The sequence below is a fragment of the Cervus canadensis genome, chromosome 9 (assembly GCF_019320065.1).
Source record: "Cervus canadensis isolate Bull #8, Minnesota chromosome 9, ASM1932006v1, whole genome shotgun sequence".
NCBI classification, from domain to species: domain Eukaryota; kingdom Metazoa; phylum Chordata; class Mammalia; order Artiodactyla; family Cervidae; genus Cervus; species Cervus canadensis.
Genome location: NC_057394.1, coordinates 24,245,713 through 24,272,599, shown reverse-complemented (window position 1 = coordinate 24,272,599; position 26,887 = coordinate 24,245,713). Strand labels below are relative to the sequence as shown.

Below are 26,887 nucleotides of genomic sequence, written 5' to 3'. Positions count from 1 at the left end.
ACTAATGGCATAAGCTAGATTCTATTATGATCCAGTGCAACATAATTCCCTCAGCTCTCCCAATTGCCCAGAATCCACCTGGAACTAATGGCTAATTCTACCCATTTAAGTTTGTTTCCACTACTACCTCCAAGTAATGTCTGCCATGATTAAATCTATTCAAATTCAGGACAACAGGGCAAAAGAAAAACTCCTTTGTCTATAACAATGATTTTTTTTTTTTGGTCTTTCCATATTGCATAATTTACTATCCTCAAAGGTAATAAATCTCAATATGCTGTTTCAATATTTAGAATCACATTCACTGGAAATATCTTGAAAATTTTGACCATGTCAGAATACTATAGAGGAAGACTGAATCAATATTTCTTTAATCAGGATGAAAAGAGATTGAGGTATTTAAGGTTTTTCTTTCTGCAGTGCATACTTTTAACATATGTCTATAATTTCAGTTCTAACTGCACACACTCACCTTCCACCTTGCTCTATAGATATTTTAATGTGGAGACATGATTGAACAATTATATATGATTTTCATTTAATTATGCTATAATGTCCATCTCTTCATTTTGTATTTGCCTGAGAGTGGCCTCTTCTTTATTCAGTGGAAACAGTTTAACTTGTTCAAATTAAGAAATTATTCCTTCTCTTACACTTTATCTTTTTCTGAGTGCCACTGATTTGATAGCTTGCAAAGTTAATCACTTTTCAACTCCTTCTACATCATCCTTCAAGGGCTCAATGCTACATTCTAGAATTTTCCTGTGACAGGAGTTAGCATTCTTAATAGGATATATGTAATGCTTCTGGTATTTAGGAGAGAAGCATCACTGTGTACATAAAGCTCTGAGACCTTCTCACTGAAAAGAGTCAAAAGCTGATTCTACTTCTCAAAAATTGCCTTCTCTTCCTGCCTCTTCCTTTTTCTTCTTTTTCCCTCAGATCTGGAGAGTACCTTAATGCTTTCAGTCAAGTTACTAAGTTGGGATTTCCTTCTGCAATTCTTTTCTGGATAAAAAAATGGCAGACATGGCATGGAAAGGTATAATCTAGATCCTTCTAGGATGTATTTGCACAGGAGTGACTTAGTTGTGACCACTGTGGTAATCAGGGGTCTTTAGGTAGCTCCAATAGATGGAGAGGCCAGACTCTTCTTGAGGTCTGCCAGGGCTGAGCCTTGAACAAAAGTAGTACATAAAATAATACCCCTTTCATCAGGGACTGCCTCTCTAGAGCAAGAAGTGGACATTCCCCTGACCTCAGAAACTAGTTTTAAGTTTCACTGGCCTGGTATGCTGACAGCAGGAACTGAAATCTTTAATGTCTTTTTCTTAGCTCTGGAGGTAGCTGCCAAGAAGGATCCCCAATTTGAAGATCTATCATACGTCACCCATCTAAAGTTAACGTCAATGATTTTCTCTTCCAGAAAGCAGCCACAGATCCAAGCAAGCAAGCAATCATACCGTTATAATTTAAACATCTAAAGAATGTCACCTTAACCAATGACAGACTGATGACTTAGAGCAGATGGCTCAGGTGCTCAGGCCCAAGACTGCAGAGGAGCTTCTGAGCTTCATGGCACAGAGGACAAAGACCTCAGCACAAACCTGCATTCTTGGGTCATGCACCAAAGGTGCACACTTAACCACTGCAATGATTAGCATTCTTCCATAAATGGCCACTATGGTCTTTTGAAAATCATCATAAACACACACACACACACACACACACACACACACACACACACACACACACTCCAATATAATCAAACTGTGCCATGTGAAACTGAAAATGAATTCAACCACAACCTACAGAAAGAAAATCCTGCTTCCACTGCTTATACTTTTGCCTCATTTCAGTCTATCTCCAAAAGTACATCAGATTTATTTATTTTTTTTCCATTTATTTTTATTGGTTGGAGGCTAATTACTTTACAATATTGTAGTGGTTTTTGCCATACATTGACATGAATCAGCCATGAATTTACATGTGTTCCCCATCCCGATCCCCCCTCCCGCCTCCCTCCCCACCCCATCCCTCTGGATCTTCCCAGTGCACCAGGCCCGAGCACTTGTCTCATGCATCCAACCTGGGCTGGTGATCTATTTCACCCTAGATGATATACATGTTTCGATGCTGTTCTCTCAAAACATCCCACCCTTGCCTTCTCCCACAGAGTCCAAAAGTCTGTTCTGTACATCTGTGTCTCTTTTTCTGTTTTGCATACAGGGTTATCGTTACCATCTTTCTAAATTCCATATATATGTGTTAGTATACTCTATTGGTCTTTATCTTTCTGGCTTACGTCACTCTGTATAATGGGCTCCAGTTTCATCCATCTCATTAGAACGGATTCAAATGAATTCTTTTTAATGGCTGAGTAATATTCCATGGTGTATATGTACCACAGCTTCCTTATCCATTCATCTGCTGATGGGCATCTAGGTTGCTTCCATGTCCTGGCTATTATAAACAGTGCTGCAATGAACATTGGGGTGCACATCAGATTTATTGAATTAAAACATTTCCTGTCAATACTCTACCCTGGCGATTTTAAAAATGTGGTCACTGGGTCCATCAACAGATTCTGGGCTTACACCCCTGACCTACTGAATCAGAAATTCTGGTGGCAGAAACTCATCAATCTGTATTTTTGTAATCCTTACAAAGATTCTGTTGCACCTAAATTTTGACAGCCAAGGCTCTACACAAAATCTTGCAGTGGCTTTCTCAGAGTTAAAATCAAAGTCCTTGTGATGGTCTAGGACCTAAGGATCCTTTTTTTCCTCTCATACTTTTTTCCTGCTTGTTAACTTCTGATACGCTGCTTTCTTGGCTGTTCCTTGAGTAAAACAGATTCTCTAACATCTTTTTTACATTGTAACTTTTCTTTCCTCTGTCCAATACCTTGCCCTAGTGATTCTTGTACTTCAATACACATGGAATGTCACTCATCCAGTGAGTCCTTTTAGATTCTTTGCCTAAATTCTTTGCCTCACACCTCCACTGAGAATCTCTCTCCCTAGCTTACTATATTTTCAGCCTAATTGTCTGCTTCCTATATTAGATTCTGAGAGCTGAGATTGTGGAAAGCAGTTTTTTGTATGGTTGCTTGTTTTTCCTTGCTCGGTTCACTTCTGAGACCCATGAACATCCAATTTTGCATGCAACAATCAATGTACTGGTGTGGAACAACTGAATGAAAAGAATATTTGAAGTAGAAAATTACATGAAATTCTTCATAGTCTATATCCAGTATAATTTGTAAAAATTAAAAGGTCATATATTTACTTTGTGGCATGATTGGATGCCCTGTTTTTTGGATTATATGATCCTTATGGGCTTCCCTGGTGGTTCAGTGGTAAAAAATGCACCTGCAGTGCAGGAGACACAGGAGACGTGGGTTTGATCCCTGGGTTGGGAAGACCCGAAACGTGTAAGTATGAAGTGAAGTGAAAGTGTTAGATGCTCAGTCAGTGTCTGACTGCAGCTCCATGGACTGTAGCCCACCAGCGCAGGTCTATGGAGTCACAAAGAGTCGGATGTGACTGAGCAACTGACACTTTCACTTCACTTCATACTTACACATTTCACAAGTGTACATTGCAAATTTATGTTTTCTACTTGAAATTTTAGAGATTGATTTCAATATAATTATGTTGGTTTAACTATTGCCCATGAAAGTCACTATGTTTATAATATTTTATGTTTTATCCTTCACTATTCCTATATTTTATTCTATATCTTTCCTTCTTAATATGAAAGATAAACATGAAATTTTTCTCTTTTTTCAGAATCCCTTAAGCAATATTGGAATCATAATGGACTTCTCATTCTACTTATTTAAAAATATATAGAATATTTCCCATAGTAGAGCAAAACATACCTTCCACTTTACAATTATTCTAAAGTCAATTTTCACTTACATTTTCAAACTTCTTTATTTCATATTTTGGAACCTGATCATTTCATTGCCATATATTGGAGGAAAGGAGCTCCCTCCAGAGAATTTGATGGTGTTTTCTTGGTCACGAAATACCTATTCCTCACATTGGGGATTATTAATGATTTTCTTTCATAATTCTCATCATTTCTGTACCTTTACACAATTTATCATGAGCAGAGAGATATGTCTGAATTAATTTACTCTTTTGTTAGTTTTTATTCAAATTAATTTTTAGCTCAAAGATTCTGTTCAATATGGTTGCTCTCTTATTTTTGGTGATGATAAAGTATTTGTAGTCTTTTTTCTCCCAGTTTTATGAAAGAAATTTCACAGAAAATCTCATCCTTTGTAATTCCTTTTCCCAAAGTTTTTTAAAGAATTTTACTCTTGAAATATGTGAAAGGAAGAATGAATAATGGGATGGATGGTCAGTTCCATTTCTTTATGAAGAAATTTTATAAAAATAACAGTGGCACAGGGTGGTAACCATGGGGAATTACATTATTTCAAAGTTTTTTAGTAAAATCATATTAACTGTAAGTATAGAGAATGGGAAAGTCTTTTCTTGCTAAAACTTTAAAAATAAAACCTTTCATTTGTTCATTTATTAAGTAAAATCTTTGGGTTACAGAAAGTTTTAAGTATAAATGATTTTCTTTAATTAAAAGTTAAACATAAAAAGAATAGGTGTTTTATATATAATAACTCTGAGGCCCTGGGATTTCAGTTATATAAATATATGAATTATTTATCAGAATGACTTTCTGTCTTTTCTTTTGTAACTTCAATAAGTATGTGACTTATTTTCTAGTCAAAGGGTCAACTTTTCTCCAGGGCCACTACAGAATTTCTAGAAGTATTACTATTAGTTGTTATTATCATTTCCTTTTTATTACCTCTGTAGATATTATCTGTCTGCACTTTTCTACTTAACAAAGTGGGTCTTGCCATCTTACCAATTCTGGGTATATCTGAAGGATAAGAGGAAAAAAGAGAGAAACTCAAAATATGGAATATAGCCATTTTCACCCCATTCCCTGAGTTTTACTCAAAATACTCTCATGGATAACCCAAACAGTCATGATACTTCCCATGTGGATAATTATTTTACCACTGAAAGATTTTTTTTCACAAGAACTGTATTTAACAAACAACAATGTTTGCATAAAAAATCTAAGTAGTCTCATTTTCCTCCACAGTTTTTTGAGTGCTGCTGAACTGCCTGTTCTCCAACTGCTTAAATTATAACCTGCTAAACTTTTCTTAAATGAGTATGTGCTGAACTTGATGTATTTATGGTTCAGATTTTCTGAAAACAGGATTTTTATCATCATGAAGAAATAATAGATGAAATGTCTATTTTTACACATAAATTAAATTCTTACAATAATCAGTAGTAGTGGTAAGGAATAAGCTAACTTCTTTAAACAATGAGTTTAACATTAAGTGTACATTTTGTTTATAATTAAAATTTAAAATGTAATAAAATTATTTTTTACAGATAGAATTATACTACCTATAGTTGTAATCATGGCAGCTGACCCCATTACTTCATGGCAAATAAAAGGGGAAAATATGGAAGTAATAACAGATTTCCTCTTCTTGGGCTCTAAAATCACTGTGGATGGTAACTGCAGCCATGAAATCAAAACACATTTGCTTTTTGGCAAGAAAGTTATGACAAACTTAGACAGTGTATTGAAAAGCAGAGGCAATCCTCTGTCAACAAAGGTCCATATAGTTAAGGCTATGGTCTTCCCAATGGTGCTGAAGCTCCAGTATTCTGGTCACCTGATGTGAACAGCTGGCTCATTGGAAAAGTCCCTGATGCTAGGAAGATTGAGAGCAGGAGGAGAAGAGGGCATCAGAGGATGAGTTGGCTGATGCAATGGACATGAACTTGGGCAAACTTCGGGAGATGGTGAGGGACAGGCAGGCCTGGTGTGCTGCAGTCTATTGGCTCTGAAAGAGTCGGACATTACTGGGTGACTGAGCAGCAACAACATTGTTATAATTGCTAGACCTAGGGATTATTTTCAAGACTTTTGAAAAATTAGATGGAAATGGACTATAGCATTAAAGACAAAACTAATGAGGTGATGTAAATAAAATGATTAATTGATAGCATGCATGGACCACAAAATGAGGACAATTATCAACTTACAAGGAATAACAACCAATATACAATGGGTATGATTACCCTAATTGAATATACCTAAGCTACTGGAGAAGGAAATGGCAGCCCATTCCAGTATTCTTGCCTGGAGAATCCCAGGGACAGGAGCCTGGTGGGCTGCCGTCTATGGGGTCACACAGAGTTGGACACGACTGACGTGACTTAGCAGCAGCAGCAAGTTACTAAAATATTAGAGAAAGGCTGCATGAAAAGCATTTTAGTTTTGATGTTAGAAGAAGGCTCTATAAGGAGATGACATGTGAGCGAACGAGGGGATAAGGGCATGTGACAGCATGTGACTCAAATACCATGACAACTCAGGTTCTTGGGGAGAAGATTCCAGGCAGAGAAAAGAGTGATGCAAAGGCCCTATGTTGGGAAGGACTCTAATGAAACATGATACTGTGTTTTTTAGCATAGAGTGGTGAATATTTTATTTCCTTCCATTTTTATGCTTTTTCTGTTATTTTTGACATTAACTTGAAGAATTATGAGTTTTACCCTTAACTAATAGTAAATATCTGAGGGTATTTTTCTTTTTTCTGAGCACAAACTTAACTATGTCACACGGGTTTTACTGTGTAGTGAATTTTTTATTGTTTTCTTATCGATAAAGGCCATAGTAGTATTCATCTTGTAGAAAAGTTATAAGAATTAAATGACGGAGGGGCAGAAATATAACAATTGTTCAACATATATTAGCTATTTCTCCTGCTTTCTCTTCTCTTTATTATTATTCTTAATGATATCCATGTTTTATCATGAATTATTTGTGCATTATCATAAATTATTTGATTTTCTTCTGTTTTGTACACTCCAGCAACTTAGATTATGTTCTTATATTTGTGTTTCATAATTTACAAAGTCTGGATAGGATTCTTACTCCACCGTAACATTCACAAAAAAATATTAGAACACATATTTCCTTCTACATGTACTTTACTCTTTGTTATTTCTTGTTGTTATCTCCACCTACATCACCCATTTTAACTTCATGTATGTTTACAAAGATTACATTCTGTTCTGTAAAGGGAGCTATTTAGAATTATCTCCATACTTAAATAGTTTATTATTCTTCATTTATTGCTTTAAAACTTATATTCAAAAACTTGGTGACAACAGCAAACATTTGTATGCTTCGAGCTTCTGTGGGCCAGAACTTCAAGTGTCTCGCTGTGTGGTGATCTTGCCTATAGTTTATTATTTCTCACGAGGTTGCAGTCAAACTGTTGGTGGGTGCAATCTCCTCTCAGGGCTTGCCTGAGAGAAGCGCTAGCAGGATTCAGTTCTTCCCGTTCTTAGACTGAAGCGCTCCATTTCTCAAGGACTCAATTTCTCTCAATGTGGGAATCTCCTCAGTGCAGCTCATATCATGGCAGCCGGTTACTTTGGAGCAAGCAAAGGAGAGAGAGAAGCCAAGATGAAAGCCATTGTCTTTTTATAGTCCAATCTGGGAACTGATATCTGCCATATTCTGTTCCTTAGAAGGAGGTTAATAAATGCAGTCCACATTCAAGGGAAGTGAATTACATGAGGGAATGAATTACATGAGCCAGGGACCAGCAGAGGGCCTCTTTAAGGCTGTCCGTGTCAGACAGATACAGTGCTTCATCTTTTTTTTATAGTTTCAGAGTCAACAACTTTGCATCACTTCTTCTGATATATTTTGTATTTGTCCCGATTTTCCACCATCGAACAGATTCTCCTATTCTGACATGCGTGCTTCGAGTTTTAGGATTTATGCTTTATGACTTATATTTGCACCCCCTCTCAAAAAAAAAAAAAAAAAAGAAAAGGATAACAGGTCTTATAATTCTGGAATCTTTGTCTATTTCAAAGGAGATCCAACCAGTCAATCCTAAAGGAAGTCAGTCCTGAATATTCATTGGAAAGACTGATGCTGAAGCTGAAACTACAATAATTTGGCCACCTGAAGCAAACTACTGACTCACTGGAAAAGATCTTGATGCTAGGAAAGATTGAAGGCGGGAGGGGAAGGGGATGGCAAAGGATGAGTTGGTTGGATGGCATCACTGACTCGAAGAACATGAGTTTGAGTAAACTCCGGGAGTTGGCTATGGACAGGGAGGCCTGGTGTGCTACAGTCTATGGGGTCACAAAGGGTCAGAGACGACTGAGCGACTGAACTGAATCTGTTAATTTTACACACACACACACACACACACAAAAAAAAAAAAAAAAAACCTGTTACCTGAGTATTAAATAACTGGTTTCAGCAATACGTGAACTGTGATGTTCCAGATGCTCAAGCTGGTTTTAGAAAAGGCAGAGGAGTCAGAGATCAAATTGCCAACATCTGCTGGATCATTGGAAAAGCAAGAGAGTTCCAGAAAAACATCTATTTCTGCTTTATTGACTATGCCAAAGCCTTTGACTGTGTGATCACACAAACTGTGGAAAATTCTGAAAGAGATGGGAATATCAGACCACCTGACCTGCCTCTTGAGAAACCTGTATGCAGGTCAGGAAGCAACAGTTAGAACTGGACATAGACCAACAGACTGGTTCCAAATAGGAAAAGGCATATGTCAAGGCTGTATATTGTCACCCTGCTTATTTAACTTATATGCAGAGTACATCATGAGAAATGCTGGGCTGGATGAAGCACAAGCTGGAATCCAGATTGCCAAGAGAAATATCAATAACCTCAGATATACAGATGACACCACCTTTATGGCAGAAAGTGGAGAACTACAGAGCCTCTTGATGAAAGTGAAAGAGGAGAGTGAAAAGTTGGCTTAAAGCTGAACATTCAGAAAACTAAGATCATGGCATCTGGCCCCATCACTTCATGGCAAATAGATGGGGAAACAGTGGAAACATTGTCAGACTTTATTTTTCTGGGCTCCCAAATCACTGCAGATGGTGATTGCAGCCATGAAATTAAAAGACGCTTACTTCTTGGATGGAAAGTTATGACCAACCTAGACAACGTGTTAAAAAGCAGAGATATTACTTTGCCAACAAAGGTCCGTCTAGTGAAGGCTATGGTTTTTCCAGTGGTCATGTGTGGATGTGAGAGTTGGACTATAATGAAAGCTGAGCACTGAAGAATTGATGCATTTGAACTGTGGTGTTGGAGAAGATTCTTGAGAGTCCCTTGGACTGCAAGGCGTTCCAACCAGTCCATCCTAGAGGAGATCAGTCCTGAGTGTTCATTGGAAGGACTGTTGCTGAAGCTGAAACTCCAATACTTTGGCCACCTGATGTGAAGAGCTGACTCATTTGAAAAGACCCTGATGCTGGGAAAGATTGAGGGCAGGAGGAGAAAGGGGCGACAGAGGATGAGATGGCTGGATGGCATCACCGACTCAATGCACGTGAGTTTGGGTGGACTCTGGGAGTTGGTGATGGACAGGGAGGCTTGGCGTGCTGCAGTTCATGGGGTCGCAAAGAATCAGACACGACTGAGTGACTGAACTGAACTGAATCTTCCCTTGCAATAGAATTATGCCAATATCATCTCCCTCTTTTATGGAGCTTGAGGCTCAGAAAAATACTATCTCAACTGAGCCTCATTTTCTACTGTGGATGATTTTCTTTGTAGACACAGGCCAGTTATGTGCTTAAAATGTAGAAGGAGAGCAATGAACTGGTACAGCTAGAAATTTCAACTTACTTGGGGTACCTCATACCAGTTTCTCCACAAATCAGTGGTGATTTTTACCTTGTGGGCATATAAATGATAGCTAACATGGACTGAGCAGTTATTAAGAGGTAGACCTTGAGTTCAGTAACTATTGTAGATTATTATCACTGCCATGAAAATTCTGCATGAGAGACACTATTTTCCTCCAATTTTGCCATAGGAATAAGAAACATTCAATCTTTTATGCCAAAGTATTGAACCAGATATGCGTCTGTATCCAAAATATTTCAGAGAAGCAATGTAATCCATCTACTGTAATTTTGCCATAACTTGAATTATTTATAGCAGTATGTCTAATCAAATATAATAAAAATATTAAAATATCTTAAGTAAGATGTTTCGGACATGCCCAGTAAGTAGAGTCAATAGAGATCCTAAGTATCGTCATGGTAAATAGGTTAAATTTTACCACCATATGTGTGCTAAGTCACTTCAGTCATGTCCAACACTGTGTGACCCCATGAACTATATAGCCTGTCAGGCTGCTCACTCCAAGGTCTTCTCCAGGCAAGAATATTGGAGTGGGTTGCCATGCCCTCCTCCAGGGGATCTTCCCAACCCAGGGATGGAATCCAAGTCTCTTGTATCTCCTACATTGGCAGGCAGGTTCTTTACTACTAGCACAACCTGTGAATCTCCACCAAAACAGTTCAGTTCAGTTACTCAGTCATGTCCAACTCTTTGCAGCCCCATGGACTGCAGCATACCAGGCTTCCCTGTCTATCACCAACTCCCAGAGTTTGCTCAAACTCATGTCTATCGAGTTGGTGATGCCATCCAATCATGTCATCCTCTGTCGTCCCCTTCTCCTCCTGCCTTCAATCTTTCCCAGCTTCAGTGTCTTTTTCAATGAGTCAGTTCTTCACATCAGGTGGCCAAAGTATTAGACTTTCAGCTTCAGCATCAGTCCTTCCAATGAATATTCAGGACTTACTTATTTCCTTTGGGATTGACTGGTTTGATCTCCTTGCTGTCCAAGGGACTCTCAAGAGTCTTCTTCAACACCACAGTTCAAAAGCATTAATTCTTCAGCACTCAGCTTTCTTAATAGTCCAACTCATATCCATACATGACTACTGGAAAAACCATAACCTTTACTAGAGGGAACTTTTTTGGCAAAGTAATGTCTCTGCTTTTTAATATGCTGTCTAGGTTGGTCATAGTTTTTCTTCCAAGGAGCAAGCATCTTTTAATTTTACGGCTGCAGTCACCATCTGCCAAATAAGACTGTACAAAACATACAAAATCTTTTGGCTCTCATAACCTTTGGATTTTGGAATTGCAGATGAGAAGATATTGGCCTGTGGATTTATAGAGATTGTATGTCCCAAGGCTAGTAGTTGGTAAGTGGTTTTCCTGGGATTTCAAGTCATGTGGCCAAACTTAAAAATCACATTCTTAACTGCTACACATCACTGTCTTAAAGATGCCTGCTGATCCTCAGTTTGGGGGATTTTCTTCCTTTTAGCCTTTCTCCCATCTGGAGTCAAATACTGTTTCTGACCTTTAGAAATTTTCTCTGGGCGTCCCTGGGGGCTCATGTATGCTCAGTCACTTCAGTCATGTCCAACTCTTTGAGGCTCTATGGACTATAGCTGCCAGGCTCCTCAGTTCATGGAATCTCCAGGCAAGAATACTGGAGTGGGTTGCCATTTCCTTCTCCAGGGGATCTTCCTGACCCAGGGATGGAAGCTGCATCTCCTGCATTGCAAACAGATTCTTTACCACTGAGCCAATGGGGAAGTGCTGATGGCTCCGTGGTAAAGAATCCACCCGCCAATGCAGGAGAAACAAGTTCAGTTCCTGATCCAGGAACATCCCACAGACTATGGAGCAGCTAAGCCCATGCACCACAACCATTGAGCCTGTGCTCTAGAACACATGACCTGCAACTACTAAAGCCCACACACTCTAGGGCCCGCACACTTCTGCAACAAGAGAGGCCACCACAATGAGAAGCCTGCGCACCGCAACTGGAGAAATGCCTGAGCAGCAATGAAGATCCAGCACAGCCAAAAATAAGTAAATACATAAACTTTTTCTTTTAAATTTTTTAAAAAAGTTTGTTACACTGATCAGTTTGCTAACCCTTTTTGAAGTTAGGTTTCTTCATTCAGAAATATGAATAATAATAACTTGCCTTGGAAATGACCTTCATGACATTAAATATGATAATCTATAAAAAGCAGTCATATTTCTGATAAGGTTAGTGTTTAATGAAAATTCTCTTTAATTAATTTTATATTTTATTTCTGTGTATTTTTCTAATAAATAAGTGCTGATAGCATAATTGGAAATCCTTGGCTTTTATTATATATGTGTTTAATAGAAGAATTTAGTAACTGTGCTTTGTAAAAAAGATGTTTTGTATGGCTCCTGTGCAGCTAAAGTGTACAGAGTCATCATGTAGACATGTAATTCCCCCTTCCTCCCCCCACCCTCTCTCTCTATCCACCTATGTCTAAGAAAGAGGTGAGTCTTTAAGCTTTGAAATAAGCAGTAAAGTAACCATAAAATCAAAACAAAATCTTCCCTTAGTAAAAGGAATTGAGGGGAGATATAGCATAAGCATATGCTTGTTGGACAAGGATAATAATATCTTTCTGACATGTGGATACTTTTTGACTCATCAATAGCAGTTTTGAGTTCCCATCCATCTGCAAGAAGATGTCCATTGACTTCTTCAATATAATAGTTGAAAATACATTCTATCCTGGACTTCACCATTATTCTAGAATACTTCTCATCAATGCAAATTCAAGGGCCACTTTGCCAGGCTGCATGGGACAAAAATAATTTAAAAAATTAATCAGCTGCTTACACATTTACAATATCTTAAGTCTATGGACTGGTAGCTGGGACATATTCCTCAAGTCTGGACATCGTTCTAGAGAATTTGAATTAGCAACATATCCACCGCTCTGTTCATCCCCACTCTTCTGATTAACAGTTTCTTCTTAAATACTGCAATAGAAAAAAAATGCAGTCTGGGGGAGTGAAACTGGAGTAGTCATGTTGCGACTGTGTTACCTTCCTATGAATGTGTTTTTAAAGGACAGTTTGCAGTCTACTTTTCTTGGTGGGGTGAATGAATGCATAGCAAAAAAGGCTCAGCTTATTTCCCACTTAACTCCTCCCACTGACCAAGCTCACGAAATTTGGCTGGATAAAAAAGAACTCACTCTTGCAGTCCAACAGAAAATAACTACTTTATTTTGAACCATTTGATGATTTATGGCATTGCACACAAATATACAAACACATTATATAATAATATTTTTATCAATTGCTAGGCTCTACTCTTTGCTTCCTCTGCTTTAAAGTAGAATGGAGGGATATTTGTGGTGACTACAGCAGTGACAACCACACTCCATTATCCTACAATATTCAACCAAGTCTCCTAAAGCTCTTATCGCAGGAGGTAAATGGTCTGAATCCCAAGATACACTCGATCTAAATGGATCATTACTTGTCAACTTCCTGGCTAAGAGAAAGCCTCCATAGTGACTTCCACACCACATGTGGATTCCACTAACACATCATTTTACAGAGAGTCATTGTGCTATTCCCGGTTCCTGGTTACAGGTTTAATAATAGGATACTGGGACGTAAGTTAAAGAAGTATAATTAAAATTTGTATAAATAAATTTGGTTGGGGAAATTAGTTCTAAACTAATTTTAAATTTGAAACATTTATTTTGTGTAGTAATCTTTACATGTTTTTTTAATCTCTTTTGCTTAAAGTCACTACATTTAAAATATAAGAGAAAATAATATGAGTACTATAGACCTGCCACATAAAATTGTTAATGCTGAAATCTTTTCACATTTGATAGATGCATGATTTTTATAAAATGTATACACTTTACTGACTGAAGTAAGGGAAACGATGAGTATTCTCATGCCCTTCCACTTTCCCCGAGTGGTGACTCTTTGAAATCTCATTCACAGTTCTATAGTTTTATTATACACATATTGTACATAAACATATCACAGCAATGTTTGTAAATACAAAATCTGGAAACAAACTAAATAACTAAATATCTGTCTATGGGGAAATGAGTTTTCAAAAATTTAAGTATATGCATATATATATATGTAAAATTGTACATATTTGTTGTAAATGAAAAATTGGTTTAGTAACAGATTCTCATATATTAATATTTATCTATTATGTTGTACATAAATATTAATTATTAGCTAAACTTAGTTATGTCATATTATAAATATAACATTCCATATATAGTATAGTTGTATAGTAATATATAATTACTATAATGAAACAATAAAAATATCAATGAACAATTAATTATTTGTAACATTACCATAAAATCACTAATGTTGATATTATTTGCTATTATTTTACTATTGTATTAATAACTATACACATTTCAAAGATATGTATATCATTTTAAATATTCACAATACATCGAACTTTATTCTTAAAGATTGTTGAGTAGTGATATAGGACAAATGCTTGCCAGATATGCTAATTCTGTCTATTATAAAAGTTTGGTTAGCGATTCCTTGAAAGCAAAGAAGTCTTCTTTAATGGCCTCAGAAAGTATTCTTCAGAATGACCATTAACTAAAACTACAAAATTATGTCACTAACAAAGAAGCACAATTAGAAAATGCTGACTATAATACAACTATGCCATAGGGTAAAAACAATTAATTTGCTTTGCTTTCTCCAGTACTGTAAATTTTGCTGACAGGGAAGTATGATAGCAATTTTCCGTCAACTAAATCTACTTTTGCTTAGCAAAGCTAGAAATCATGTAATAATGTCCATCTGGGTTACCTCAGGGTTAAAGTTTAAATATAGCTTGCTAAATAAGTTGATCTATTCCTAAATGCTACCGATAGATTTTGCAGCTCTCTGGTTTCAGTTGTAAAATCTCAAGGAATTGTGAAATAAAAGTTAAAGAAAATTTTTCAATAGCATTTTCTACTATTTACTCGTGTATTTCCCAGTTGATTAATGGAACAAATTTATAGGACTTGTGCTGTCAAATTTTAATTAAAAAGAAAAGGAACACATTCATATTCACAAGCCTAGGGAAGAGTGCAATATTTGTAATCAATGAATTCCTATACCACAGAGAAAATCATGGTGACATATATAACAAAATATCTGGCTACAGGTTCCAAATAGGTGGCCCTTAAATCTTTATAAATAAAAGACATGTGTTCTGTTTCAATAATCAGCTATTATTTTTTACAACACTGGGTGACTGGTAATAATATAATATTATGATGTGTTTATATAAACAAAATGGCATTCTACATTCAGTTTTGCACTTCCCCTAAGAGGAGATTAATTGGACTGATAATTGTGCAGGATTTTGGCTCAGATTGGAACTTGGCTCAATGGCTCAGTGGGTAAAGAATCCATCTGCAATGCAGGAGACACAGGAGATGTGGGTTCGATACCTGGGTCAGGAAGATCCCTTGGAGGAGAAAATGGCAACCCATTGCAGTATACATGCCTGAAAAATCCCATGGACAGAGGACCCTGACAGGCTATAGTCCAAAGGGTCACAAAGAGCCAGACACGACTGAAACAAGTGCAAGACAAACAAGGAATGTGACCAAGGTGGTTATAATCTAAAATGCAGCCAGACTTTGTCTCAACAATTGCAAGTTTTATTACCCAGTCTAATCTGTTTGGTGCTGTCTTGTCTTATGCCTGTAACCCAGAAGTATGGTTAAAAGGCATTTTCTATTTGGAAGCAGAATGAAAATTCTTGAGCTGTGTTAAACTCGAGCATCAGTGAAGTTTCTTGTAGTTTTGGGCTGTAGAGTTGTGTTTTCCTTTGCTATGTATTTAACTTTATTTGGCGTGGGCTGTATAATTTTCTTAGAGTTCTGTACCTCTATCCTTGTGATATTCCTTCTTGAAACCAGTATATGAAATCTGTTTCTTTGCAATTAAAATCACTTATTAAATAGTGTTCTGTTTCCTTCATAGAAAAAAAAAAAAACCCTGAGTTTTAAAGCAAATATCATAAATGGGAGAAAATTCCAATCTAGGAGTAGTTCTGTACTGTAGCCAAAGGAAAGCAGGAGGTGCAGATTTGGTGTTTTCTGCGGGTCCCCTAGCTGTGTTGCGTGTGTTTTGTGCTAAGTTGCTTCAGTTCTGACCAACTCTTTGGGACCCTATGCACCAGAGCCTGCCAGGCTCCTCTGTCCATGGGGTTCTCCAGGAAAGAATACTGGAGTGGGTCACCATGCCCTCCTCCAGGGATCTTCCTGACCCAGAGATCGAGCCCTCATCTCTTAGTCTCCTGCGTTGGCAGGTGGGTTCTTTACCAATAGCGCCACCTTGGAAGCTGCATTTTTCTCTTTCATTATTTTCCCCTAAGTAAATTTGCCAGCCCCTTCGACATGCATACTCACATGTTTGGTCTCAAAATATTCTCCCAGTTTGTAATATTGAATGGAAAATATTAAATGATAAATTGTCCATGTGAAGCATGTGTGCAAAAAGGAATTTTGTGTTCAAATGAAAAAAAAAGAAAACTTTTTTAAAGCTATCCTAGAGAATTATGCTTGGGAATAACATGTGGAAAATTTAAAGACATACCACAGAAGTGAAGTGAAGTGAAGTGAAAGTCGCTCAGTCGTATCTGACTCTTTGCACCACCATGGACCATCCAGTCCATGGAATTCTCTAGACTAGAATACTGGAGTGGGTAGCCTTTCCCTTCTCCAGGGGATCTTCCCAACCCAGGGATCAAACCCAGGTCTCCCACATAGCAGGCAGATTCTTGACCAGCTGATCTGCAAGGGAAGCCCACATACCAAAGAATTTACCTTTAAATAGCATTATACTTTGGAATTAACTCCATGTATATAGTTTAACTCCATGTATATATTTATAGATGGAAAATTTAAAATGGAAAAATACAAATTTTATATGTATACATATACATATATATATATATATATATAAAACAATGAAAATGACTAAATGGAAACAAGAGAGCTTTTAAAATGAATTTTTCATAGATCATTGTTACCCTCAAGGGGTTCTGATCATGTTTATGACATATATGTCCCAGTGTAAAAAGATTCTTTAGTATTCTGGCTCATTAATAATTATTAGGCAATGGAAAAGCAAGTTTCTAATTTATACTCTGTTGTATAGCAAAAAATAATTGAAAAAAACTACATTAAAATGCTGTAACACATTGTGGCAATCATTTCTAATCACCTACCAGTATGTTTTCTCTCCTTCTTTAGAAAGAATCTGGATATTTTAGTTGGGCTTTATATATAACTCAGAGTGAAATATGTAATTAATTGCCAATATCCCTTTCAACTGTATCCAGGTAATTAATTCTGGCCAATGAGATTTAAGTGTAAATCTTTTATGGGACTTCTGTAAAGTTCCATTAACAGTGAGATGCTGTGCCTTTCTGCCTTTTCTTTTGCCTGATGAATTAACTCAAGAAAAATGGCTGCAGCAGAAAAATAGGTACTATGATGCACTAAGTTAATGATGAAACTATGAAGCCATAACACTATTCCTGGAGGCCTTTAGCAAGAATTAATTTTACAAAGGAAGTAAAAGTCTGTCATACGTAAGCCGTTGTAATTTTACAGTTGCTAGCAACAGAAGGTAATTCCTGATTGGTACGGAACTGGGCACCTGGAAGTAGAGTTTCAGAAGTAATAGAATGTAAAAGTGACAGAGAGACGGTGCATATGGAGAGATGCTTGTCAGGGGTACAAAATTTAAGTTATGCAAGGTGAATAAATTCTAGAGATCCAGTGTTCTGCACTGTGACTACAGTTAGCAATATTCTATGGTATACTTGGAATTTGCTAAGGTGGCGCTAGTGGTAAAGAACCCACCTACCAATGCAGGAGCCACAAGAGACTCTGGTTTGATCCCTGGGTTGTGAAGATTTCCTGGAGCTGGGCATGGCAACCCACCCCAGTATTCTTGCCTGGAGAATCCCATGGACAGAGGAGCCTGGAGGGCTAAAAGGCCCATACAGTCACAAACAGTCAGACGTGACCGAAGTGACATAGCACGCAGACACATACTTGAGATTTGTCAGAGGGTAGAGCCTAATTTTTTTTTCAAAAGAGCAAAATAAAAAAGAAAATGGCATCTATGTGAGGTGATGGATTGTTAATCAGCTTGTTTATGATGATAATTTCACAATGTACACCAAAATATCAAGTTGTATACCTTAAATATATACAATTTTTATCATCAATTACACCTCAATAAAAGCGGAGGAGGGAAGGCAAGGAGAAAGAAAGCTTCATTTCTAACTTGCTATATGTTTTTAGTTTGTTTTTATAATCCCCAAGTATGTTCATTTGATTTTCAAAAAAATATTCAGTACTCAGAGTATAATCATATCTCATATCAGGTTTTTTTTCTATCATTCTTTCCATTTTTTTAATATTATGGATTGATTTTTCAAAAGATAAATCATGTTTGCATTCCTAGAATAAACTCAATTTTAATGTAAGGTATTTTATTCTTTCATTAGTGTTCTATAGATATTTAATGACCTTAATGTTCTTTCATACCAGAGTTCATTAACATTTTGTTTGAAGTCTTTGCATCTACGATGATGAGATATTTGCCTGTAATAGCTTGTATAGGAGTTCTTAATCCTTGATATAATTTGATATCAGTGTTCTAGCAGGTTCAAATGTGACTTCTACTTCTGAAACGTTATTATCTCTTTAAGTCCTTGGAAGAATTTACCAGTGATATCCTCTGAAATTGGTGGTTTACTTGAGGTTCAATGCTTCAAATAGCTTAGAACTATTCATAATTTTATGCTCAGTTTGGTAATATTTATGTTCGCAAAAGGTTTGTTTGTTTGTTTACTTTTATATTTTTAATTGATTTGAAATGTTATACTATAAACATCAATTAACTTAAAATTCCCTATGAAGATTTTTTAGATTACAGTTTAAGTATAACATTCAGAAAACTAAGATCATGGCATCTGGTCCCATCACCTCATGGGAAATATATGGGGAGACAGTGGAAACAGTGTCAGACTTTATTTTTCTGGGCTCCAAAATCACTGCAGATGGTGACTGCCGCCATGAAATTAAAAGACGCTTACTCCTTGGAAGGAAAGTTATGACCAACCTAGGTAGCATATTAAAAAGCAGAGACTACTTTGCCAACAAAGGTCCATCTGGTCAAGGCTATGGTTTTTCCAGTGGTCATGTATGGATGTGAGAGTTGGACTGTGAAGAAAGCTGAGCACCGAAGAATTGATGCTTTTGAACTATGGTGTTGGAGAAGACTCTTGAGAGTCCCTTGGACAGCAAGGAGATCCAACCAGTCCATCCTAAAGGAGATCAGTCCTGGGTGTTCATTGGAAGGACTGATGCTGAAGCTGAAACTCCAGTACTTTGGCCACCTCATGCGAAGAGTTGACTTGTTGGAAAAGACCGTGATGCTGGGAGGGATTGGGGGCAGGAGGAGAAGGGGACGACAGAGGATGAGATGGCTGGATGGCATCACTGACTCAACGGGCATGAGTTTGAGTAAACTCCGGGAGTTGATGATGGACAGGGAGGCCTGGCGTGCTGCGATTCATGGGGTTGCAAAGAGTCAGACAAGACTGAGCTACTGAACTGAACTGAACTGAAGTGATATAGTGGGCTCCCATTGTAGCTCAGTCAGTAAAGAATCTGCCTGCAATGCAGGAGACCCAGGTTCGATTTCTGGGTTGGGAAGATTCCCTGGAGAAGGAAAATGGCAACCCACTTCAGTATTCTCACCTGTAGAATCCCATGGACAGAGGAGTCTACCAGGTTCCTCTGTCCATGGGGTCGCAAGAGTCAGACACGACTTAGAAACTAAACCAAAGGATATAGTAATATCCACTTTTTTCAATGTGGATCTTTTTTTAAAGTCTTTATTGAATTTGTTACAATATTGGTTCTGTTTTATGTTTGTTTGGTTTTTTTTTTTGGTCCTCGAAGCATGTGGTATCCCAGCTCCCTAAGAAGGTATCGAACCTGCACCCCTCTGCATTGGAAGGTGAAGTTCCAACCACTGGACCACAAGGGAACTCCCAGTAACATCCATTTTTAAATAAGTTTCATTGGCAATTTATACCTTCTCACTATTATTTTGTTCAGACAGTTAAAAGGAAAACTGAAGCATATTAAAGAATTTAAGAGTTTGAGCAAAAATCAGTTCAATCAGTATTCAACCTAGAAGATAGAAAGGTGCTCCTAGGAACTGTACCAAATGAAAGACTTTTATAGCCAAAGGGGAAAGGGAATAAAGTTTATTTATATTGTATTTATATTAAAAAAGAGAATTGGTTACTGCAAGGTTACTTTTCTTTGGAGGATGGTTTGGGTCTATCAGGCAGATTACATAACTATCACTGATTAGGAAATTCCTAACTGACTGGTTTAAGATTCCATTTTTGAAGGAGCCAAAACTGTAGTTAAGTCTCCTTTGGTGACACTTAGCATAAGTGACTCCATTTTGTGTCTGTTCTCTTGTTTGCAACAAGTATTAATACACAGGGAGAAATATATATCAGTATTTTTCATAAGTACTAATACTATGGATTTTCTCTTTTGGGCTTCCGTTTCCTTTTTGAAAATACACATATGTTGTTATCTTTTCTCTCTTTCTGAATATTTTGTCTTTTTTATTTTTAACTTTTTCAACTTTTTCAGATAGATTCCTAGATCATTGACTATTAGAATTTAATTTTAATGAATAAAAATAAAGGTATATATTTCTGTGCCCCTATATCAGCTGTGATCCCCCAAGTTTAAATATATTGCATTTTATTGATATTAGTTCAAGGTATTCCTAATTTTATTTGGAAACTATATAAAACTTACTATATAGAGTTGGGTCTTTCTCTATAAAAGTAGTGAGTTTTATAGAGTTGGGTTGCTCAGTTTCCAAAATATTTATCTTCTTAGTATTTTTAAATTGGATTAATAATATTGATCAAGGACCATGTTCTGTGTGAATTAAATTTTTTTTAAATAACAGAAAATATGCTCAGCATTACTAATCATCAAGGAAGTGCATCTAGAAACCACAATGAGATATCACATCACAACTGTCAGGAGGCCTGTCACCAAAAAGATAATAAATAATAACTGTTGTGAAAGAGGTGAAGAAAAGAGAACCCTAGTACACTGTTGACTAAAATGTAAATTAGCACATCTACTGTATAAATGCAGAAGGAAATGGCCAACCACTCTAATATTCTTGCCTGGAGAATTCCATGGATAGAGGAGCCTGGCGGGTTTTAGTTCATGGGGGTCATAGAGTCAGACATGACTGAGCAACCAACACCTACACTGTAGAAAACAAAACATAAGTCCCTCAAAAAACTAAAAATATAAGCACCATGTGGTCAACAATTCCACTCTTGGGTATAAATCCAAAGAAAGTGAAAATACTAATTAAGAAAGATATATGCTCTCCAATGTTCACAGGAGCATTATTTACAAGAGCCAAGATATGGAATCAACCTAAATGTCCATCAGTAAATCAATGGAGAAAGATGAGGTGGTGTGTGTGTCTGTGTGAGTGTGTGTGTTTGTGTGTGCACAATGGAATACTACTCAGCCATAAACAAGAATGAAATTTTGTCATTTGTAGCAACATGGGTAGACATGGAAGACATTATGCTGAATGAAATAAGTTAGAAGAGGTGGACACTGATGTTATCACATATATGTTGAATCTTAAAAATGAAACAATATAAAAAATAATATATGGCCTACTGCTTTTCACTTTTTGATATGAACTTGAGGAGAAGGTTGAACATTGTATAAATTTCAGTTAGCAGATAATTATTTAAATATTCTATATACTTGTAGTTTTCTTTTTGCTTGCTTGCTCTTTGAGTTAATGAGATAGTTGCATTAAAAACACCAATTGCATTTGAGAGATTTCTGTCTCTTCAAGTTATTTTTCAATTTGTGCTTTAAATATTTTTATACTATTCTACTTGGTGCATGCAACATTAAGGTTGGTATACCTTTTTAAAAATTGTTTAATGATTATGAAATCTGTCTCTTTATCTCTAGAAATACATCTTGCTTTCAAGTCTACATTCTCTGATATAAGATAGCTACACCAGCTTCTTTTTTGTTAATATTCACATGATCTTCTTGTTTCCAGTCTTTGTCTTTCAACCATTCTCCTTGTATTTAATATAGCTTTATGTTAAATAAATATAGAATTAGATTTTTATTTTGTTTCTTAAATAATGTAACAGTCTTTGTTTTCAATTGCAGTCCTTAATTCACTTTCATTTTATGAAATTATGGCAATTTTGATTCAAATATACCACCTTAATATTTATTTCATATTTCCTAACATTTTTCATTCCTTTCTAAAGGAATTTTCTCTACTTATGAAATAATCAAATATGTTTATTTTACTCCTCTCCATTAACTTGTTTGTTAAAATTTCTTTTACTTGTATTTAAGGACTAACCTACATATTGCAATGTATGTTCTTGATTTTAAAAACCTATATTAACTTACTATATTTGTGTTTTCTAAAAAAAATTAATTTATAAATTTTTTTTTACCACTGATGTCTCTTGTTTTTATTACTCTTTTTCATGTGTATTTTATTTCAACATATATTGTAAACTTCATAAGATATTGCTATTATTGCTTTCAGTAGTCAATATTATTTTATAAATTTCCATGTATTTACCATCTCTTTTCCTTTTCCTTACCACTTCACCATGTTTCTATCTGGATTCATATTTTTTCTATCTAAAGAAATTTATGTTGTTATGGTTCAGTCACTCAGTAGTGTCTGACTCTTTGGGCTCTTTGCAGTGACCGCATGAACTGCAGGACATCAGACTTCCCTATCCTTCATTATCTCCCAGAATTTGCTCAAACTTATATCCATTGAGTTGGTGATGCCATCCAACCATCTCATCCTCTGTCATCCCCTTCTCCTTTTGCCTTCAATCTTTCCTATAATCAGGGTCTTTTTCAATTAATTGGCTCTTCATATCAGGTGACCAAAGTATTTGAGCTTCAGCATCAGTCCTTCCAATGAATATTCAGGGTTGATTTCCTTTAGGATTGACTGGTTTGATCTCCTTGCTGTCTATAGGACTCTCAAGAGTCTTTTCCAGCCCCACAGTTTGAAAGCATCAATTCTTCAGCACTCAGCCTTCTTTATAGTCCAACTCTCACATCCATACATGACTGCTGGAAAAATTGTAGCTTTGACTGTATGGACCTTTGTCAGCAAAGTGATGTCTTTGCTTTTTGAAACAGTGTCTAGGTTTGTCAAAGTCTTGTAATTTCATGGCTGCAGTCACTGTTCACCATGATTTTGGAGCCCAAGGAACTAAAGTCTGTCATTGTTTCCATTTTTCCCCCATCTATTTGCCATGAAATCTATACTTCCAAACTTTTCTTTAATGTAGTTCTAATGGTGATTACTTCTCTCTGTACTTGTTTGTCTAACAATATCTTTTTTTTTTTTTTTCCACATTCATTTTGGGAGGATGTTCCCTGTATGATGTATTCTCATTTAGCAAATATTTTCTCTAAACATTTTCTACATAATTTAATTGTTTTATTTTCACTATTCCTATTTGGAAATTAACTGTATTTTTTATCATTGAAGCAACAGATTTACTTCAAGCAGTCATCAGTTTTAGAAAACTATTGTCTATTATTTAATAAAATATTGGCTCCAAACCTTTAACTTTCTCTACTCCTGGAGTCAGATTAAATCTTATCATCAAGAACTATATGTCTCTTGAACACAATTTTGTATTTTAAATCCATTTTCATATATTCAGCAAGACAATTTATCTTGATCTTTCAATATACTTGCTTTTTTCCACTGTCATCTATTTTTAAAGGAATTGACTAAATTCGCATACTTAGTTTCACTATTCAATTCTAAAATTAATGTTTGATTTATGTTTTCTTTGCTGAAATTCTTTGTGTCAATATTCTTGAGTATCTAAATTATAGTCATTTTCAGCGCTGTGTCTGATAACCCCAATACCTGCATTCATGGCAGGCATAGATTATTTTGTTCATTTCTTCTGATTTTTTTTTATCATTTGGTCCTCTTCATTTCCATGCCTTTTACATTTTAATTTACTTCTCAAAACTTTGTATGAAAAATTGTAGAGTATCTGGATATTATGATTTCTTTCTTGCACACAATATTTCTTTTTCTTTTTTCCAGTATTGTATAGAGAACAGGAAAGATGTCCTTGGTCCACATGACTTTGGAACATATTTTGTTTTATGCTTACACCTAAGGCTTCCCCATTTTCATTTCCCTACCTCAAAACCTGGGATACTTAGGAAAGGTCTCTCTCTTGGATGATCCATGAAGCCTGAGCTATAAGACTGTTGACTCTCTGCTTAGCTTTCATGTTCTTAGCAGCTGCTTTATACTTTCTTTTTCTCAGTTATCACCTATTCTTGAATAGTATAAAAGTTGAAAAATGTCTTATAGCAATACCCTACTCAGAATGTTTGAGTCATTTCTCTGTGGTTTTCTTTTCTCCTAGGGTATTGCCCTGCATGCTTAGTTGTTTGGAAGCCATAAATTTTAGTGATTGCTTCCTTAGCCCAGGATACTGCAAAATACAAGGTTGCTGCTCCCTCTTGGCCTCTGTGTCCTATGCCTAGAACCAGCTAAAGACTCCAAAGAATAAAGCAGCAGGAAGCTCAGGTATCCTCAATGCCTTACCCTTCCCTCCAGGACTCTGACCCACAAGTTCTGGCAGCCTTTGTTGTTTTATAAATGCTTCAGTGTCTTTTAAAATATTTATTGATCTTTTGTAGTTCTCTTCAGCTGCAAGTTAGTCTCCTGCCAGCTGCATCCTACTGTTTTTGTTGTCAACAGCTTTCACACCTTAATTTCTAAAAATGCATGTTTACACATGTGAGTGTGAATATATACACAGATATGCATATGATTTATATATGTATAATTCATAAAATATATATGTATATTCAAGTATGATACATAAGCTATATGACTATTTTTGAGAGCTACAGCTTCTGTTGTTTAATTGTATAATAGAATAACTGAGTTTTGGATGTAAATGTGAATTTGAAACAGGCTGAGACCTGGGACCCTTCGCTTCAGTGCTGCAAAGCTTGCACATGGACACACCTCTCCTTGAGGAACAAAATTCAAAAAAAAAAAAACTATATGGGTTTAAAAGTAACATGCTGCAGTTAAGGTAAATTCTGTACAAAAGATACAAAGAGATCAAAAACCCCAACTCCCATTTTTGAAGGGCCTGGAGGAAAAGTAAGAAGTCAGGAGTAAAGGCAGGGCATGCCCCTGCACACAGCACCACTTAAGGGGTGGGCAAACCACCCAAGCCGCCCCTTGGGCCCCAACCCTGTACACACCTCTACCCTCACCCCATATGAGGAGCAAGCTTGCCCCCTCTTAGGGAGCAAGCATGCAGGGGACCCTATTGTTTGTTCTCACTCCCCTCTGCTGCAGCAGGGCTCCCAATAAAACCTTGCCTGAATTTCTTTCTGGCCTCTAGTCAATTTCTATTGATTGGGGAAGACCAAGAACTCTGGTCAATATCATACTTCATGGCGCCCAACGTGGAGCACTTGTCTTCTTCCAAGGAGAGGATCTAGGCACCTCCAGGACCATGAAACACATCCTCCCCATGAGTGACAAGCAGCCACTTGAACCTCTTGTTTGAACATCATCACATTTGGTAAGTCTGCCTTCCTGACCCCTCATTCAGGCAAGGCTCTCCCCCTCCCCCTTGCCTGTTTCCCCTCACATTCTCCCTTCCCGCTTTGTCCCTTTCCCCATCCTGAAATCTCTCTACTTCTGTGTCCTCTTCTCTCTCTGTCCTCTTTTCTGTTCTATCCTTCCAAGGGACTGGACCTTGAGCAGCTTCAGCATCACTCCTCTCAGCTTGTGAGACCTGCTCCCACTGGCCAGCAGTGGCCCACCTTCATGGGCGATGAGCGGAGATTGGAGAGGCTTGCCTCACACCATGCAGACCTTGGCCCAGCGGGCGCTCCCTGAGAGGGGATTTATGAGGGTGATAGCAGTTCCGACCTCAAGTCATATAGTGGCTGGAAGTCCAATCATCCCGATAGTCTCCCCTTTATTTTTCTGCCACCAACAGAAGTTCCACTGGGAATGGGCTGAAGTTCTCTACATACTGTGCATGCGTGGGTGAGAGTCCCCACCTCTGGGTTGCAGTCCCACAGAAGACATGAAGCTGGCTGGTTTCCAGACTTCATCAGCCCAGTGGGCTGTGGACAAATTGCTCCCTCCTTCACTGGCACTTTCTGAAAGTGAGGTAGAAATTGTTAGGCAGTCAGTGTAGAAGTCAGAGCCTTGGTTCTTTTTTTAATTTCAATTTAATTCTTATACACAAGCATCTTGCTCTGTTAAAAGCTATATTTACTGCTTCAGTTTCTAGGCATTCAGAGGAATGCCTCCCTGGTCTGGAGGGTCATAAAACATTCAGACCCAGGGCAAGACAATCATTAACTGCTGTCCAGTTTATCAAGGAGAAAAACTCCGGGTAGACAATTAGCTCCTAAGCAGACATTGAGCCCCTAAATAATGTCCTGGGGTCTTGAGAAAGGGTCTAGGGATAGCGTCACAATGTCTGGAAAAACTGAGAAACTGGGTGATACAAGAAACCCATAACAATGACAAACTGGACATTGCAACCATTAAATTATTTGGTCAGAAATTACACATATCTGGCCCTGCGCCAACCAAAAACAAGCAGATCAACTCTAATAAACATATGAAAACTGCTGTTATTCCTGTGTTTGGGAGCTCTTCACTCCTCCCAGCGTCTATGCTGAGAGCTTTATATCTCCATCCTTTAAAATAAACTTTGCTTGTGTGAGTGTTTTCAAGTTTGCAACATCCATTCTTGGGCTCAGTAAACAGAACTCAGTTCTCCATTTCAGAATCACACAAATTGGTGCCTGAATAGACACCTGCAGGGGGTGGGTTGAAACAGCAATTGCTCTCTTTCTGTCTCTTTCTCTTTTTAGTCTTTTCTGTTCCTCTTTTTATCTCTCCCTTGGTCCTTATCCATACA

General features: G+C 37.1%; 1 pseudogene; it reads right to left on the bottom strand.

The window, feature by feature from the left end:
- Positions 1-269: 269 nt before the first annotated feature.
- LOC122447247 lies at positions 270-25,775 on the bottom strand (annotated as a pseudogene).
- Between the last annotated feature and the right edge of the window lie 1,112 nt (positions 25,776-26,887).